Below are 18,592 nucleotides of genomic sequence, written 5' to 3' on the forward strand. Positions count from 1 at the left end.
AGACACGAGCTATCAAACCAATCAACTTTCAATCAGGAAATAATCTGCCTTTAAATTTGAATGAAATTCTGATTTGATATTTATCTTGATAATTATCAATATCGACTGATGAATATTTTATCATTTTCAATATCCCCCAGATCTACCCTAACCAGATCACATTTTATTGCACAACATGGTCAGATGTGCAATTAGCTAGTGGCTAATGATATAACGTATTTTCAAGTTCATACACAGCCTGAATATAAACACAAACAGCTAATATGGTGGTTGACCATGAATGGTTTTCAACTAAAATGCCATTAATCTGATCAACATTAATCGGTCTATCGCTAAAGGATAACAGGTTGAGTTACAACATTAGCATGAATACTTGGGAATTGAAAGTATTATCCTAAATTTCAGCCAATGAGAGGTCCTAAAAATTCTACTTATTTCCGAAACAGCTTATTAACCTCTTTCTTTGAAACTTGTTGTTACAGATATCCACAATTCACGTGGGTCACTTTCAGTTGTGAAATGTGGAATTCCATATAAATCACATCCCTGGGATATAAGCATCAAAAGTACAAATATTACAGATGTAACATGGTCATGTACAAACTGGAAAAACTTAGAAATCTTAAAGTTAAGAGACCAGTTTAAATTTGATATCATTTTATTATCTGTCAATTGTCTCTGTAGCTCAATCTTAGATAATCATTTTCAACAATTGTCCCTACCAATAGTGACAGCAGTCTTTTGTAGTCGAATACACCCTGGCAAAACATTCCTTTCCAAACAAGAAGTGAGCCATGTCTGAAAACTATGAAATGTCATAAAGACAGGAGATACAATTGTAGAATTTAGTCAGATGATGAGGTGAGGAAGTTGGTAGTATCTCGCTAAAATGTTTAAATATAAAGAAGAATCAAATGAAACTACGTCTGGTACTACTGCGCCTCAGTGTGAGGACTTTGAGCTCAAAACAAGTTTCTCTCCAGCACCGCGTTTTCCTTCAAATTTCCACTCCTGCCTTGGTGAAAAAAATGAGGCTACATTTGAGTGCTGGAGTTATCACTTGGCCCATCGCTGATTTTCCATGACAATGAAAACAAATCCAGCTTACACTCATTTCTGTTTTCTCTCAGACTCTGTATGTGAAAGAGAAAGCCTCCCTCTGTCCTCACTCTATAAAGGCTTGATCTCTGCCTCTGTTGAATATGTTAATCCATCTGGTGGTCCCCCCTGCTCTTTCTCTCGGCCCACGAGACCCCCACTGCCCCACTCTCCCTTCCCAAGTAGGGAAAAGGGGATCTGGGATACTTCAGCGGAGGCTTGGTGGGCCAGGACTTCATCCCCTGGTTGATTATGTGTGGAGGACAGAAGAGGGAGAAGGAGAGGTGCACGACGTAATCCTATTGACCATCCCTGTCCCATATGGTGAACGCACTGGCCTCTCCAGCGGTACAGTCGGTGGAGTGGCAGGGCCAGCTTGCCTCTCCAATCAGGGCTCATTTTCACTAAAGCTGGCCGTCTCACGCTCTCATGTGGGATCACTGGTGCAGAAAAGACGAGGACTGGTGTGTTCGTTTGTCTTAAAGAGTCAACTGCCACCTGATTACAACTTAATTACACACATGTCCAACCAGTCACAAACAACACTTTGATTGGAGACCAAAAATTAATGATTTCTATACTTTAAGACATTCAATCAATTCAATTCCATTCCCAAACAGCTACTTTTTATATCATTTATTTATATATTTGTATCTATTACTTTATTTGTAAGTGTTAATGCACATCTAAGTACATATTTTGAATTTCATACAGGTTTATTGGCTTATAGCTTTCCTTTTTCAAATCCAAAGGGTTGTTTAAATATAGCAATCTCAATGTTAAGACACTTTAGAGTTATCAGCATGATTAAATAATGAAAAGAGAAACGTTTCCCATTTGAATCAATGTTTTAAATATTTGTAGTTCATTCAGTCTGTCTTTTCAAAGATGTAAAAATCTGCACTGAAAAGATTTGTTGAATTCTTTGATTTTATAGATGTATTTTTTTTTACCTAAAGTCCTTTTTTTCCCCAATTAAAACACAGAAAATTGTTACAAAAATGATGAAATCAATAACTTATTATTTTGAGGAATGCTCAGGACAGAAAAAAGAAAGAAATGTTGATTCTGTGATTGTTCTTGGCTTAATTTAAACATTTAATTTTTGTGTATTCCACATTTCTCTTGCAACATAATGCTTTAAAAAAATTGTGATATTGGCATACTTATATTGATTTATTTTTCCTCTGAATTTGCTGATAAATACTGTTAAATATAAGGCTTTATAATTAAACTTTATACATATTTGGTAAAGTAACAGTAGAGGCTGACAGTGATATCTTTAAGAAAAAATATGCTGCTGTTAGAAAATAATTGAGGCTTCATGATAAGATTTAAGATAAATTGTTGCAGATAAGAATTGAGTTTTCATAACTCAAGTTTTAATAATATTTTTAATGTAGTTGTTCCTACTATTAATAAAACAGAAACTGAAGATGTTTAAACTGAATAACATCATGGAGCGAACGTGTAATCTGTTCTATCTGTTGTTTTCCCAACATCATATTTAAAACACAAGCATAAGAGGCTGATTGCGGACCAATATTGTGTCAGTGTATCATGGAGGGGGGGGGTGGAGGTGGGGGGGATTCTGGCCTTGTGTCAGCAGCAGCCTGAACGTCTGTTCAGTTCTGGTGGAGGTGTGGGAGCCCGCGGGGGGCTTTTTGTCCCCACACCACTGTTACAATCCACGCTGGCCATTCAGCCGCAGCCATGTCAATTGGCATATGGTTGATTCACCACAAATGGGTTCATGTAACCAGAAAATGCTGCTTTTCAGGGACCTGCATTCTCCATCAAGCGGGTGAGATTAAGATGTAATGTTGCTCTCTCTCTCCACAACAGGGGGTCAGTGGAAGTGATGTGAGAGGGGGACGATTAGGACACATGAGCCTGCACAAGACGCCCCGGGGCAAAAGAGAGCGAGGCCAGAGGGGATGTTGGGCACGCTGGTGTTAGTGTCGTTCTTCCCCGAGCACAAAGGGTGACAATCATACAATTACACTGCTTGTTGTGATTGTAACCAAATAATAACCAACAATGAGACTTTTTCCATGCTAAGAAAAATGAGTTCATACAGATAAGGCCACATATAACATACCCTTAAAACTACTCTGATCAGAAAGGCAAAAAAGAGCACCATAATATGACGCCCTGTTTGTTTGTTTGTTTGTCTTCATCAGTCTCTCTCTTTCTGCCTCTTCCTCTGTCCCACTTTGTCAAGTCACAGCAGATGGTAAAGCCTGGTTCTGCTCAAGATTTCTGCTGTCAAAAAGTAAGTTTTGTTTGCCACTGTTTCCAAATGTTACCAAAGGACCTGCTCATTTGTTAAGTGCTTATAACTTTGGTTATATCTGTGGTGAATACTTGATTCTGATAGGTCAAACACTCATAACAATGATGAATAGTTCTTAATAGCTAGTGACAACCATCCACGTCTTATCAAATCAATCCACCTTAAGGATTCTGGCACATTTCTTCACAGTTGGTTGCCACTAGGGGCACTATGGGCAAAGATTTTAGAATATTCGTTCACTGCAAAAAAAAATTCTTATTTTAAAAGTAAAATTTTTTCATTGTTTTTACCGGGGCCTGGTTGTAAGTAAGTAAGTAAGTAAGATTTATTTATAGAGCACCTCTCAAGAACAGAGGTCACAAGGTGCTTTACAGCAACAACAATAAAAAAAACATTAAAAAAAACAGCGATTGCAAGTAAATACAAAAACACGACATAAAAAACAAACAGGTTAAACAAAGGCAAGTCTAAACAGATAGGTATTCAACTGCTTTTTAAACATGTCAACAGTGTCCACAGTTCTCAGTTCCAGAGGGAGACTGTTCCAGAGTTTAGGACCAACCCCCTGGAAAGCAGAGTCCCCTTTAGTTTTTAACCTGGTACGAGGCACAACCAATAAACCCTGATCAGAGGACCTCACAGTCCTGCTGGAGTTGTAAGGCTTCAGCAGCTCCCTAATGTAGACTGGAGCCTGACCATTGAGCGCTCTGTACACAACAACAAGAATTTTAAAACTGGATCCTACATTTGACTGGAAGCCAGTGCAAAGAAATGAGGATCAGTGTAACATGAGACCTTGTAGATGATTTGGTCAACAGTTTAGCAGCAGCAACAACACGGTATTCCTGCCAGACGGTGGCGATAGAGTGTCTGAAAGCTGTTTGCTAACCCCATAAAGTAACAGAAGAAGAAGAATGCTAACTGCATTAAATAGCAAAAAGAAGAAGAAAACATTAGCGACAGTCGCTGTAATTTTCTCCGTCCAAACCTCATTCTACTAAACACGTATTTCAAGAGACTGAGCATGGCTGTAAAATGTAAACACACACGCCACGCCGCGTCACAGAAACACCGACATAAAGATCGAAACAGACGCTGTCAGTGCCCGCTACTAGCAGCACCTCATCCTTATTATTAGAATAATCGTCGAAGATGCCAATGATTATCAAATTGTATTTTGGCTTGAAATGCCCATCCCTAGTTGCCACTTCGGCAAAAACTTTGTTTTTGTTTGCATTCTGAATTGTACAATGAAAAACATAAGATTCTGTCTCCCAGGCCCCGGTTTGGCCTAGTGGTAAAATTGCGTACTCCACTGGCATAGGTTGGGTTTCAACTTGTGGCCCCATTCCCCACTCTCTCTGTCACTTCCCTTCTCTATCCATTACCCAGATCTCTCAATAAAGGCATTAAAGCCACAAAATAAAAACATTAGTGTCCATCTCAGGTTGGTCTCGAGTGTCAGGAAATAATGACAGCCAGAGGGCACCGTTGTGAGAGCAACCTGAGGAGCTACTGGGCCCAACTACCATATTTCTAGATAGTTGGGGTCACCAGGGACTGCTCATCCTGTTGGGATCCTAGTTTGCATACACTGATTGATTGACGGATGGATGGATTGAAGAAATTCTTCCACTGAGTGACCAGAAGTGAAATGCTTTTTATTTTAAAAAGGTGACATATCACGCTTTTTTCATCAAAATATATTGGTCCAAGAGGTCCCCAAAACATGTCTTTAAAGTTTATTGCTCAAAAAAACACTTTGAAATCAGATTTTGGAATGCCTGAAAAACCCTCTTCTTCAGCCCTGCTCAGAACGGTCGGTTTTCTCTCTGACCACGCCCCCTCCGGAAGTGGCTATCCCCTCGGCTCTCCAGCACGACCATTCTGAACGATTGGTCACAGATTTAGTGTTTCTTGTTGTTTTATTTATCAGTATGTCGACGTGTGTCTTGGTACACAGCTACGAACATGTAGCTATGTGGCTATGCTAACTAGCGCTAGCACTTATCCATGATAAATAAAAATCATCCACTAGATCTTCAAATCTGCAGACGTGGGGAGTAAAACCGACCTCTGTTTTTATTAAGACAGCCTACAACTAGCATGCCTCCCTCCTAAGCTCTTTGTTAGCACACGTGTGTGCAGGTAATGAAAAATGGAGGAGGAGTTGAGTTGTATTTTATACAGTCTATGGGCTGAACAAGCTCCGAGCTCTGACTCCATGACAGACCGGATATTGTTGTTACGTAACAAAAACACGGAAGTCTGAAACGGCTCGTTTCAACACACATTTACAGAAAGGTGGAGAAATCAAAACAGGGGCAGAATAGATTCTTTTCATTTTCGGGGGGTTTGTAGACATGCCAGGGACGCATATTTCAGGTAGAGAACCATTAAAAAGTCGATTTTGCATGATGTCACCTTTAACTACTTGACTGAATCAACTAGTTTCACCCTCTTCATTTTGTCCTGGTGGTCCATTTTTCTTTTCTTTGCTAGCAGAGAAAAGCAACAAGGGGACACATTCAGGAAATATAGCATAGATGGAGAGCCAGTTAATCCCTACCATGTGGGCGGGGCTTATCTGCACTGTTTTGACCACCAAGGTTAATGTCTCAGTATTTCAGATAGTGTATTTGAATCAACCCTGATTCAGATTGAAGGTCTTCTGTTCCAGTTTGGGACATATATAACTCAACCTGATGCATCAAAAATGTAGACCTACTGTTTCTAAGTTGTTGTTAGTTTTACCAGCACTTGTCAAAGTTTCCCCGGACTCTTGTTGGCCTCTCCGTTTGAACCTCTCTCTGCTGATACCTGCCTTTCCCACATTTACATTTCCAGTTTCCCACCGAAGGAGTGAGCACTATAAGAGCAGCTTATCAGGAAGTGTCATACCCACACCTGGTAATTCCATTGTTCATTCTGTATGTAACACTTATTACTGGACCCCCCTTGGACTGACATGCCCACACACACCCACACACACACACCCACTCACACTTAAACATACACAGCCACAAAACTTGTCACTCCCCTGTCAAACTAATTTGCTCCTAACGTGGAAAATTGACACGCCCTCCTCTAATGAGTACAAATCTCTCCTTTTCTCCCACTGACTTCCACTTTTCTCTCCTCCCTTCATTCTCTCCATCTCCACACCCCCCTCTCTCGTCCCTCCAAACTTTGCTTCCTGCCTTTTGATATTGCAGCCATCTAACTCCTGCCACCAATTAGTGACATAATAGAAGCAGCGGGCTGCTGCCTGAAGACTGCTTGGGATTGCTGCTGAAGGGACTCAGGACAGATGTTAAGACCGAGTGGTGGGTCAGTCAGGAAGGTGAAGAGAAACTGTGCGGTTAAATAGACCCCCAAGATTTCCCAGTTCTTGACAAAATTCGCATAACCTCAGTGGAAAACATCATGAAGCCTTTAAAGACTTCATAATTAAGCCACAAAGACAATTTTATCTACAAGCCACAGTAGTTTAATTAAAACAAAGTAAAAACTCAGTAATCACAAGGCACAAACAGAAGCTATTAAAGAACCAAACCTTGAACACCTGAAGATAAAAGTTATCTCAACTCATCCTTCCTTTCCTTGTTAGTCCATGTGTCACCACCACCACAGATACAGAGCGACACACTTCATTTGGGGATGAACTATGCTGGGGAATACTAGTCCAATATTTACTTATATGTACTCTAGTTCGATCTCTTTCAGCGCCAGAGATAAATGTTTACCAGCAGCATGCTCTGTTGTATTAACAAGTTAGTTGTCTACAGTGACTCTCTGCAGGTTTCATGCTGTGAACGTACAACTTTAGTACATCATGGAGTTTTCCCTTCCGGCTGGTGGAGGAGGTATATTATCAAGACCAAGCTGATGTCTGTGTAAAGGATGGGGCAGAAAAGGCAGGACAGGTTGTGATGTTTTAGCCATCGAGTGTCCTCTTGAGGCTGGCTGCAGAAACACCGGAAACCACATACACACCAATTCAAAGAAGACGTTCTTTGCAGCTATAATAAACATGTTTACAGCCTGGTACAAAATATGAGTGTAGTCTGGATAGTTCATTTCTCTGTTCTAGTTAATTTTTTCATAACACGGCAATTTTGAAGATACTAAAATTACCAGTTTTCCATTATGAGAGGCACAGCTGACTTGATTGACAGGCGGGAACACTGTAGCTGTTGGCGAGGAGGCTCAAAGCCCGCCTCTTCACGTCACACTCGCTCAACAGAAGTTAGGTTGAGTTCAGCATTCACAATATGGCTCCCGCCGCCGATTGGCTTCAAAACAGCGCTTCAGAAACAGCATGGGTGACGTCACGGATACTAAGTCCATTATTTATACAGTCTATGGTTTTAGCACATAACTTAAAGACGAATAACAATTAGTGAACAGCAATGAGGTTAATGATCCTTATGAATTTGGAAAGCAAGTTTTGTGCCAGCAAGCAAAGTCCAAGCTTGGACTGCTACCTCCGCGACCTGACCCTGGATAAGTGGAAGAAAATGGATGGATGGATAGAAGTTTTGTGCAAGTGTTATATTGCTGGTGACCTCTTTTTCTGAAGAGCAAACATGCTATCTGAAATTCAATCACAAGGGTAGCAGTGTTAAAAAAAGGCAAATCTGGTTTGCTGATGGGCCTTCCTTCTAGGATTATTGCAAGTCTGTTATCAAAATGAGGCTCTATTTCTTCTCTCCAGGTGAATCACATGCTGTAAGCAGGAAATATACAAGAACTCTGCCTTGGAGTCAGCCTACTTTGCTCACTTTTTTTTCCTGCAGCATGACTTGTAAAAAGTCGGGCCTGCTGAGTTTTAATCTGAACTGTTTGTGGGTTTTGTCTGATTCTGTGTTTGTAGTGTGAAAGGCCTGAATAAGTCCAGTTTGGTTCACATCATATCTGAGCTGAGGAGATCTGTGTTATTAAGGTTAATACCCAATGCAGTGAAACAGCTTTTACAGACAAACCACACCTCGGTCTGTGTGACTGTCTGCAAGCCTGTCTCTGTCTGCCTATCAATCACTGTCTGCCACTATGACAACTGTCATTAAATGTGTCCGACAGTGACATTTCTAATCTGTTTAATAAGTTTTGTAAAAAGTTATTTTTTCCTTTACTGTATTATGAATCTAAATACACAGTTTCAGGCATTTTTGAAGTGAAAATCATAGAATTTAAAATGAACTGAGAGTAACTGTGCATAAACATTGTTCAAAATCACACTTTCACACACACAAGCATTAGTCTCTGTCTCCAACGGCAGCTATTGTGTCATTAAAGGAGGCCATTGTTTCTGATTAATTAATGAGCATTTTTTTGTTCATGGTAAACTGGGATTAGCATATTCATAAGGGCAGACATCTTTCAGACAGCTTTAAGCGAATCTGGCGGGTCTGTTTTCTCACTGTGTTGTTGTTGTTTGTGCCCATACATAACCCCGTTTGTTGACCGGAGTCCTACCCCATTAACTCCCATGATCCTCCGTGTCACAGACGCAGAGATCCACACGAGAGAGGGAAAGAGAGGGAAAGAGAGAGAGAGAGGAGCACGACACATATGGCCCCATTTTCACACTTGAGAGAGCACGCCCCTCGGATTACAAACTAAATTGGTCAGGGTTACAAACTGATTACCATGTCTTGTTACATCTTTATTCTCATACTTCATAAACAATGAGCGACTATTAATACATGTTGCACTCAATGCCCCCTACCCCCATTCAAACCAGACTGATCTAATTCCGATGAGAACAAAATATAAACCGCATTACTGTTAGTCCTATGAGGGCATACATTTATTTTTAAACTTTAAGTGCAGCAACCAGTGAAGTGTTTGCATTTACTCCAAGAATATTTAATTTATGAGTCTTCAAATTCACTTATCTTCATTTTGTTTAAAAAATCTGGGGTGAAAAATCCCTGATCAAGTTTTTATCTCATCTTTCTGTAACTTTCTTCATCATTTCAATAATCTACAAAATGTGTATTCGTAGTTGTTCTATAAAAGGTATGAATATTCATAAACAATTAAAAGGTAATAGCTATTGCATTAGATTTTTTTTAAAAGGTTTTTCTGGAGAGGTGACAAAACTTCCATTCATGTAATAAAATCTATTCTCTCATGTCATCTTAAATTGTTTCTTCCACAGTTTACCAAATGAACAAAGCAACTAGGTATGGGACATGATTTTCGAATTCTCGTATATTCATGCACTTATAAAGACTTAATGCGAATGTTATCTCATTTTAAAAGTACAATTTTTCATTGTTTTCACTGGTGCCTGGTTGTAATATGGTATTCCCGCCAGATGGTGGCTGAAGAGCATCTTAAAGCTGATTGCTAACTGCATTAAGTAGCTAACAGGAGAAGAAGAATGCTAACTGCATCAAATAGCCAAAGAAGAAGAAAACATTAGTCGCTAGAAATCCGTGTGAGGTGGTGTGAGATTCAGAAACAGATGAAATTGCTGAGACTGAGTGTGGTCGTGAAATGTAAACATATGGATACACCGACATTAAGGTCCAGAAAGACGCTGCCAGTGCCCACTACTAGCAGCACCTCCTCCTGCTGCTGGTTAATGCGACTACAACACAAACGGACCGTTAACTGGACAGGTGTGTCGAGGATTGTTTACTTCTACTGTCTACACCTGCAGCACAACAAATGTTGTGTTAGCCGCTGTTGTCTCAACTTGATGTTTTCTAAAACTCTTTCAGTAATGCATCACCTTTGAATGTGTCTCCAGCCAGGAGAAATGTATGCTATATACCCAAACACTTGATTAGTAGTGGCTGCATGCAACAGCTTGCAGTGTGCAGCAAAACATGCTTCACCTATTCCTCTGTGTTTTCAGCTGTATTGGTACTACATTTAAACACCAAGAAAATAAAAACAGATCCTAACAAACTCAGGAAAAATGTGCTTAAGATGTGTACGGAGGTCTGATATGACAAAGTCTGAGGTGTCAGAGTGTATTTTTCAATGACATTCTGTGTTCAAGCTGATACCAATCCAGATTATATAAATGATCCTACCATGAAGATGATCTGATTGTTTCAGCAGCGATGAAGATCCTTGCCTTTGGAGACCAAACTGGGTCCCAGTTCGTGGCTCACCATCAAATGGAAACACTGGATCTCCTTCACTGGATCTGCTGACTCCATCAGAGACCTGACAGACATTTAAAAACATGTGCATAGAGTTTGTTCAACTGTCCTTCATATTAATACCATGTTTTCAGCTGTGTGACATACAATATTATTACAACAGCTGAGTAAGCAGTGACTGAATGTTACTACCAATCATGTTAGGAAATTGTTTGTCGCAGTTTTGTATGACCTCAAAGTTCTCAGATGACATTATAACTATCTTTGTAATAACCTCAGCATATATACTATATATTTACAAAATAGCCTACATGTATTGAATATCAATGTTGAATTAATTTGTTTAATTCAGCAAAAAACACATCTTACACATCAATCATTGGTCTGAAGACACACAACTTCCTCTCTCACTGAAGGGAAACTAGCATTAATCTGTATTAACATGTATTTTATTTACAGTCTATAGTATTAACTCAACCATTGTTTTATTAGTTGGGCAAACATCATTAAATAGAAGTTTCAGTTCACTTTTCTCATCAATATAACTGTTTAAAATGACCATTTAGAGCAAAGAACTTACATTTTTAGCATTAAACCTGTTTACATGTAGACTCTTTACAGCTAAACCGCTAAACAATGCTAGAGTAGCGTTATAATGACATAACTTCATTGCTAACACTGAACAAAACTAGCCAAATCAATCCGACAGCTAGCTTACCTGCGCAGGTACAGTGCGGCTAACTGTGATGAACCGTCTCCGTCCATGGTCTCTTGAGAACAGCAAAATAATCATTGATAACAGCCTGACTTTGAAAACCGTTTTGGCTTCGTGTCAACTGTTTCTGAGTTTTTGAGTAGCATATGTTTTTTAACATGAAGCAGATCACAGCTAGCTGACCACAACAACGCAGAGCGCTCCGTACCGCGGACTTTTGGATATGCTCGCCCACTTCCGGTTACTTCAGGTGACTTTAATTTTTTTTTTTTTTTTTTTTTTTATTAATTTAACATTTTATTATGATACACTTACAAACATTACAGACGTGTGCTCAAATAATTACATATACAATAATTAGGGCCATTATGAAAAAAAAAAAAAAAGTAAATTTTCGAGAAAAAAATCAAAATTTCTGAGATTATAAAGTCGTAGATTTTCGAGAAAATACTTTAAAAAATCGAGTTTTTAAAGAAACGCCTGCAGAGACAATAACAAGTCATATTTTTGTAAATAATGAATCCAAGAAGTCCTAAATATGAGCTGGCAGCAGGTTGTGACTCTACAAAACATCATACACTAACTTTATGGGTGGATGCAAAAATCGGCAAAACTGATTTGTCTGCCGAAATATGCATCCACCTGTTATTCAGCTACAGAGACAGAGTCTTAAACTGTACAATGCCGTGGACAGCTCTACTATGAGCGGTGCGCGTTCCTGCGAGGTGCATGCAATTCTCGGCGTGCAGGCGTTTCTCGGCACAACACCTGCAATGTCTTTTCGAAGTCCTGATGCTTATAATAATGTGACGATTCTGGGCTAGACTCAGAAGTATCTTCTTATTGCTGAGTCCAAGTAGGAAGTACAATTTGATGAGGCTGTCAAGTAGGTCCATGATGCAGTGAAATGGGCAAAGGGCTGTTTGAGTTTGATTTCTCACAGATTTATGTCTTTAAAAACTCGAATTTTTTAAGTATTTTCTCGAAAATCTACGACTTTATAATCTCAGAAATTTTGAGTTTTTTCTCGAAAATTTCGAGTTTGATTTCTCATAGATTTGCGACTTTATAAATTCAAATTTTCTAAGTTTTTTTCTCGAAAATTTACTTTATATATATGTATATATATATATATATATATATATATATATATATATATATATATATATATATATTGGCCCTTATACAAGAAACCTTTCCACTGTTTCATTACTTTTTCCAGTTACTTCAGGTGAGGCTACAGACGGTACAGATGACGTAGTCACGTGACACCACACATCTGTGGATTACCTTTACAAAGTCTCAAGTTGGGTTTTTTTATTTATTTGTTTGTTTGTGGACGCCTCCAAAGAGTACCCATGGGTCCAACCTGCAAATCTCCAAACTCCATCTCCATGATGCCAGGTGAATATATTTTAAAAAATATGGTGCGGTTAAAAAAAAAAGAGCAGCTAGTGCTATTGTTAGCTTGGTAAGTGAGATGCATATAGGCTACCAGGCTAAATCTGATGTGATGCTAGTTGGTTTTCCCATTATAATAAGTTTGTTTAAAGCTGCTGTTGGTAGGAATGGTGTAAAAAATGTTACTTTCTTTCTGCTGGGTTTGGAGAAAAGGTCATAATACCCATCGGTACTCATCGGTAAGTGAAGTAATTTGAGACTATGGCGAAATCTCTGCATTTTCCAATGCCTTTGTATCAAGCATTGTTATTATTATTCCCCTTGTTCCCGTTATGATGGACCAATTATAGCTAATCTCCAATCCTCCATCCTGATTGGTTAAGGGGCGGCCCCTACTACGTCCTCCGATTTATTGCGAGTCCAGCACTATCACGACTCTACATGCCGATCTGTGTTGGGGGACTGAGAGGAAATCTGGTTGGGAGGGATAGTGTTCTGAACATCTGAACAGATGTTTACTATGTGACTAACAGCAGTGTTAAGTGTTATTCTTGAGATCTCAATTTCGTATTTTTTCATTATTTTGGGATTAAAAAACTGATTTTCCAATTATAACATATTAACTCATCACCTTGAGGTAACAAAGGCTGTTTTCCTGTGATAACCACCAAGATAACAAAACAAGCTGTTTTCCCTGCATAACAAGAACATGCCATGCTGCCATTGCCCCCACTAATAAGGTTAGTCGAGCCTATTGCTGTTTGTTTTGTGCTTTTGCAACCGTGGTGATATTCTTTTTGATTATCTGATGTTAAGTCATGATCACAAGAACTTAACAGAAGTTTGCTTATTTACTGGATTTTTCCTTTTCAACCATATTCTAAATATGTAAGGAAATAGTTGTATCTATTTTAAATCAATGAGATGAAATATCTTGACTAACAACTCAGTAAACCCAAAAAGTGTTTCAGGTTTTTTTATTAACTGTAATTTTATAATTTAATTTAATTTAATAATTATCTAATCTGAATCATGATGATTTCTGTACATACAACCAAGATTATTGTCACTAAGGTCAACCGGCAGCGAATCCAGTTCAAAGCACTTAACATTAATTATTTAAAGAGACATTAGCAAACAAAATTTAAAGACTAAAATTACCAAAACAAACAATAAAAACATTTTAAAATCCATAAAAACTTATAGAACAATGGATCATCAAATTAATATTTCTCAAAAAGCTGCTTTAGTTTAAAGTAGAAATACAGTTTTCATTCAACACACCTTGCCAAGAAGCTGAGGATGTAAGATTCAGCAACTTGTGCCTGTTCTGTATTTCTAAAACAAATTAGAGCACTATTATGTGCTTTTCCAGTTAATGATGGAAGGCCGCTGGCAGCCTGATGGGACAGTAAAAGGCCAAGTTTGAGTGACTTATTTTCCTCCGTCCCATGTCTCCTCCCCGTCTCTCATGTTATCTGATCACTGAGCTGCTTCTCTCCCTTATTAGTAACGTCCATCTAACTTTCTCTGACCTGTTATTTCAATCTCTGGCCACACACAGACACGCTCACTGCTTATTTAAACTCACACATTCATACTTGTGTGCACATGGACACAGAAAGGAAACACACACTTGTACGCACGCAGGGTGACACACTCCCCTACTCACCAGCAATTTGTTGCCTGTGACATCACATTGTGTGTTAAAGCCGTACTGGCACCGGGCTGCAGCTTCGTTAACTTTTCTCTTTAATGAGCAGTTTAATTGAGCTGTCTAGAAGGCCACCTGTCGGCCCACAGCCTCATTACCATACTAATGGACTGGGATTGTTGCTGCTCTGACAGCTCAGGCTACACAGCACTAACAGGCAGTGAGAGAGAGAGAGAGAGAGAGAGAGAGAGAGAGAGAGAGAGAGAGAGAGAGAGAGAGAGAGAGAGAGAGAGAGAGGCGCCAAGTATTAAAAGAGGGACTGAACACATTGGAAGAGAGGGATTACCAGGGAGCAGGAGAGGAGTAAGTAAAAAGCATAAATAAAAAAATTGATTCTGGATTTCACTTCTTTAAAGGTTTATTGTATGTTTTAAATTTGATATAATTACCACAGAAAAAAACAAACTGTTCAAAAAATGTATTCAAGTGAAAATTGGTAGTCGAACATTCAAAGCCTCATATTTATCAATCTCTTAGAAACTCATCAGCACTCACACCAGCGCGCACTGTGCCCATAGATTATCAATACCACATCAATGTCATGCAGACATGTGCGATTTATCACAGATGATAGACCCATCACTTGCACCTTTCTTGCTGTTTGAGTAATTTACCAAACTTTTTTAAAGCTCTGCCTTCAACATAAACAAGTAGGCTCATCATCCGGCTACCAACCAAAGATGCAGACAAGTTAACTCTGATTTAAAGATGACTTTACTGATTTAAAAATGATTTATTAATGCAGCTTAAAAAATTGTCCCTCAGAATCGACAGCTGGTAGCCTTTCCATGGCAGAGGTGTTTGTATAAGCCGACTTGAAGGTCGAATCAACATTAAACTTAACATTTTCTAAGATAGTTATAACATTAGCTAGCTTTACTGTTTTAAATCACATTCAATGTAACATTCTCATTCACAGTAAAGTAAAAACAATTGCATTTTTCTGTCAGCAGATGGCAAATGCAGAAAATAACACCAATACTTGTATGAGCTCCTCTTCACTGTAACTTTTCTATTGGCTTTTTATTCTCATTCAACCACTCCTGTAATACTGCCAAAGCTCATACCGTGTTCTTTGTAGATTCACTCAGCTCCTTGTGTTTTTTAATATCCCTCTCTTGTTTCCTCCTCTCTTCTTCTTTTCTCTGGTCAGCCATTAACTAAGAACCCTCACTTTACCGCTCTCCAAATAAATTGAGAGTATCATAAAAAACATGCTCTCTGTGCTGTTTACTGAATCTACAAGTAACTAATGTTTTTGCCACATAGTCAACAGGAAGAGGTGAGTTCATAGACTTGGACTCCTCACAGCGGATTGATTTAATATGATGTGTGTGATCTGTTGTCCCTCACATTACGCTTGCTATTCAAAGTTAGTACTCATCATTATGAGGTTTTGACCAATCAGGAGGAAGCATTCAACACAGCCAGGTGACGATTAAGAAAGCTGGTTAATTATTTTTACTTAAGGTTGAGTGCCAAAGAATAGGAAAGGGAGATTTTTAACATAAAACAGGTTTTTATTACTGTAATATCTTCACCATTAACATATTAATACTGCACTACAGTGTCTGTCTTTATCTGTATCTAACAACTTACAGACTCTATAAAGTATAAATTCTTGATTTCAAAACTGATAATAAGTTTTGATTCCTGTATCAAATTATATAGTTTAAGGATCTATTTACAGCTGTCCTTTTCACTGTAGCTGCTTTACATGAACACCAACCAAACGCAAAAGATGATGCTCCAGTTAGGCTTTAAGAGAAAGTTTAACACAGACTATAGGGTGACTAAAACAGGCTACCTTTAAACTTTTGGAAATATTCAATGACTTTTCATTTAATGGGCAGTTCAGTTATTATTGATTTACAAATTCTGGGACTCCACACATGCACTCAACTGTTTACCAAATATCTGAGTCACCAAAACTTTATAGATTAATAAATACTCTGATGCAAATCCCAAAGTTGGCATTTCAGTACACCAAATCAAGTCTTACATTCATTAGAGACAAATTCTAAATTGAGGATAATCTCCTAAATTATCATTCTGTCCTAGCTGAGTAGTAGGAGTGAAACGAGAAGGACAAACTCCCTCTCTGTGTGGGTCGTGTGTTGCTCAGTGTCTTGATGTGCGCTAATGTGACAGGGGAAAGCTGGCATGAGGTGATCTCAGCACAATGGAGGAAAAGGCACCACACTGGGCCTGTTACTTTGCTCTTTTCCAGGCTCATATAGCAGAGACAACAAGCTGAGTGAAAGTCAAAACCAACAGAAGCTGAAAGTGAACGATAAATTAAAGCAGAAATACGTTTTTATTGTGTCCTCAGACACCCTGCGGCAGCTGCAGAGAAACATCCACAGTTTTTGGTCAGTCATTCAAGATATATTTGTTTGGAATACGCAGAGATAAGCTCATGCTGTTTTTGGTGTTGAGCCTACCAGCCAGCATCTGACATTTCATTTGTTCCTACATCTAATTACCGGCTTAATTTGTTTTGATTTTAGGGTTTCCAGGGACTCCATTCCAGCCAGCACGACGGCATAAAAAGATGAAGGCGACAGAAAAGCCGAAGAAACTGAATGAAAAAAGAGTCCAAAGAGGGTGATTACAAGTGAAAGGTGGCCGAGCGGATGATGGACAGACTGAGAAGAAGAGAGGTGGGGGTACGGCCGTTTTAGTGAAGCAATATGCATTCAAGGATCCAATGAATACAGCCCAACTCTACCCAGCCACATGCTAATCACAGCAACCATTTAATGTGTCAAATTCACAATTCCCTTCCTTCTTCCCTCTTTCTTTCTCTCTCCTCCACGGGGCTAATTGCTCCGTCCCCTCCTTTTTGACAGAGAGGCTGTTGGTCTGAATTAGAGCCCATATTGTGGCGTCCGTGCCCAACCTGCGACTCCCAAAGCAGGAGCACACACCCAGGGATCTGCCAACACACACACATATACTGTGCTAAAAATCTAATTTAAGTGATACAAACATGAAAATGATGTTTCAAATTTACTCCATCCACATTTGTCCTCTTTAGATCTTTCTAAAAGCTTATCAGGCACACTGAATTTCCAAAAACTTTCAGAAAATAAGGTATTTGTTCTTATTTCTTCATTTTGGGTCAGCACAAAAAAATTATCCTAAAACAGAGGAGTGGGGTTTGGTTCTAGTGTTAGGAAAGCAAATTTTAGACACCTAAAATGGAGATTAAACATCTGTTTTGTTGCATATGTTACTTAGTCATGACTAACTTTTAAATCAAATTAGCTGAATGTACAACCCCATGTATCTCATCAATGTGTCTTTATAGTTTCACTGTTAGACAACTGTGTAAGGATAAAAAGATAAGATTTATGTTGGTCTTCAGGTGTAAGTGAGCTAGGAATTATACTTGTGCTGCATTTAGACCCACAATCAAGTCACTGCTCTGACCATAAACCTTTGACGAATTGTCCTTTTGTTACAGAAATTTAAAAATAATGATGTAACCAGTAGTATTTGAATCAAGACTTTTTAGCCTTTATACTTCAGTTAATATTTTAAGGTTGTTTTGGGGCATTTTTAAGCCTTTATTGATAGGACAGAGAGGAAATGTGGGAAGTCTGTGGAGCACGCGCTCTCACCACTCGGTCAAACTGGCACCCCAATCAATATTTACTGACCAATTCACCAATTCATAACCAAAGACATCTAAAGACACTATCAAAAGAACAGGTCAAGTCACTACTCTTTGTTATGTAATTTACAAAGACCTAACACAGGTCCACAATGAGTAAAGCCTTTGGCAACATTTGGGAACAGTGGCAAGGAAAAACTATCTTTGAACAGGCAGAAACCTTAAGAAGAACTAGACTCATGGTGAATCTGCCGCGACTCGATGGGCCAAGATACTGAGATAGAGACAGAAAAATATTTGATACTTCAAGAGCAACACTTAATTTTATTCTCTACATACTATTAAATTTGTGATACTTCATGATTTGGCATTTTTACACATGAAAGATTTTGAGCATTACCTTGAAAAGAGAATTTGTCATTGTGGTATTGCTACTTGATATCTTTTACATATAATATCAAAATTAGAACAAAAAGTGGCATGACATGTAATGTAAACAGGTATAATGCTTTTTATTAAGGAAACCAACCAGTGTCTAAGAAACCACATGTCCTTAACAGAGTGACATATAACAGAAATCTGCTTGAAACTTTATTGGAACTTTGTTTGCCGAATTGACACAAAG

General features: G+C 38.7%; 1 protein-coding gene across 3 annotated transcripts in view; it reads right to left on the reverse strand.

Annotated features, from left to right (window-relative positions):
- The window catches only part of ankrd50l (ankyrin repeat domain 50-like), a 144,627-nt gene extending 133,166 nt beyond the window's left edge, over window positions 1-11,461 (reverse strand). The window contains exons 1-2 of one of the 3 annotated variants that reach the window (XM_034693386.1): window positions 11,237-11,458; window positions 10,447-10,582 (exon numbers count right to left, since the gene is read on the reverse strand). The gene's annotated coding sequence lies outside the window, so the exon portion shown is untranslated. Of the gene's footprint in view, window positions 1-10,446; window positions 10,583-11,236 lie in introns of all 3 variants that reach the window. The other 2 variants (XM_034693387.1, XM_034693388.1) reach the window with 2 other exon arrangements.
- Between the last annotated feature and the right edge of the window lie 7,131 nt (window positions 11,462-18,592).

This window comes from Notolabrus celidotus, chromosome 10 (genome assembly GCF_009762535.1).
Source record: "Notolabrus celidotus isolate fNotCel1 chromosome 10, fNotCel1.pri, whole genome shotgun sequence".
Classification (NCBI taxonomy): domain Eukaryota; kingdom Metazoa; phylum Chordata; class Actinopteri; order Labriformes; family Labridae; genus Notolabrus; species Notolabrus celidotus.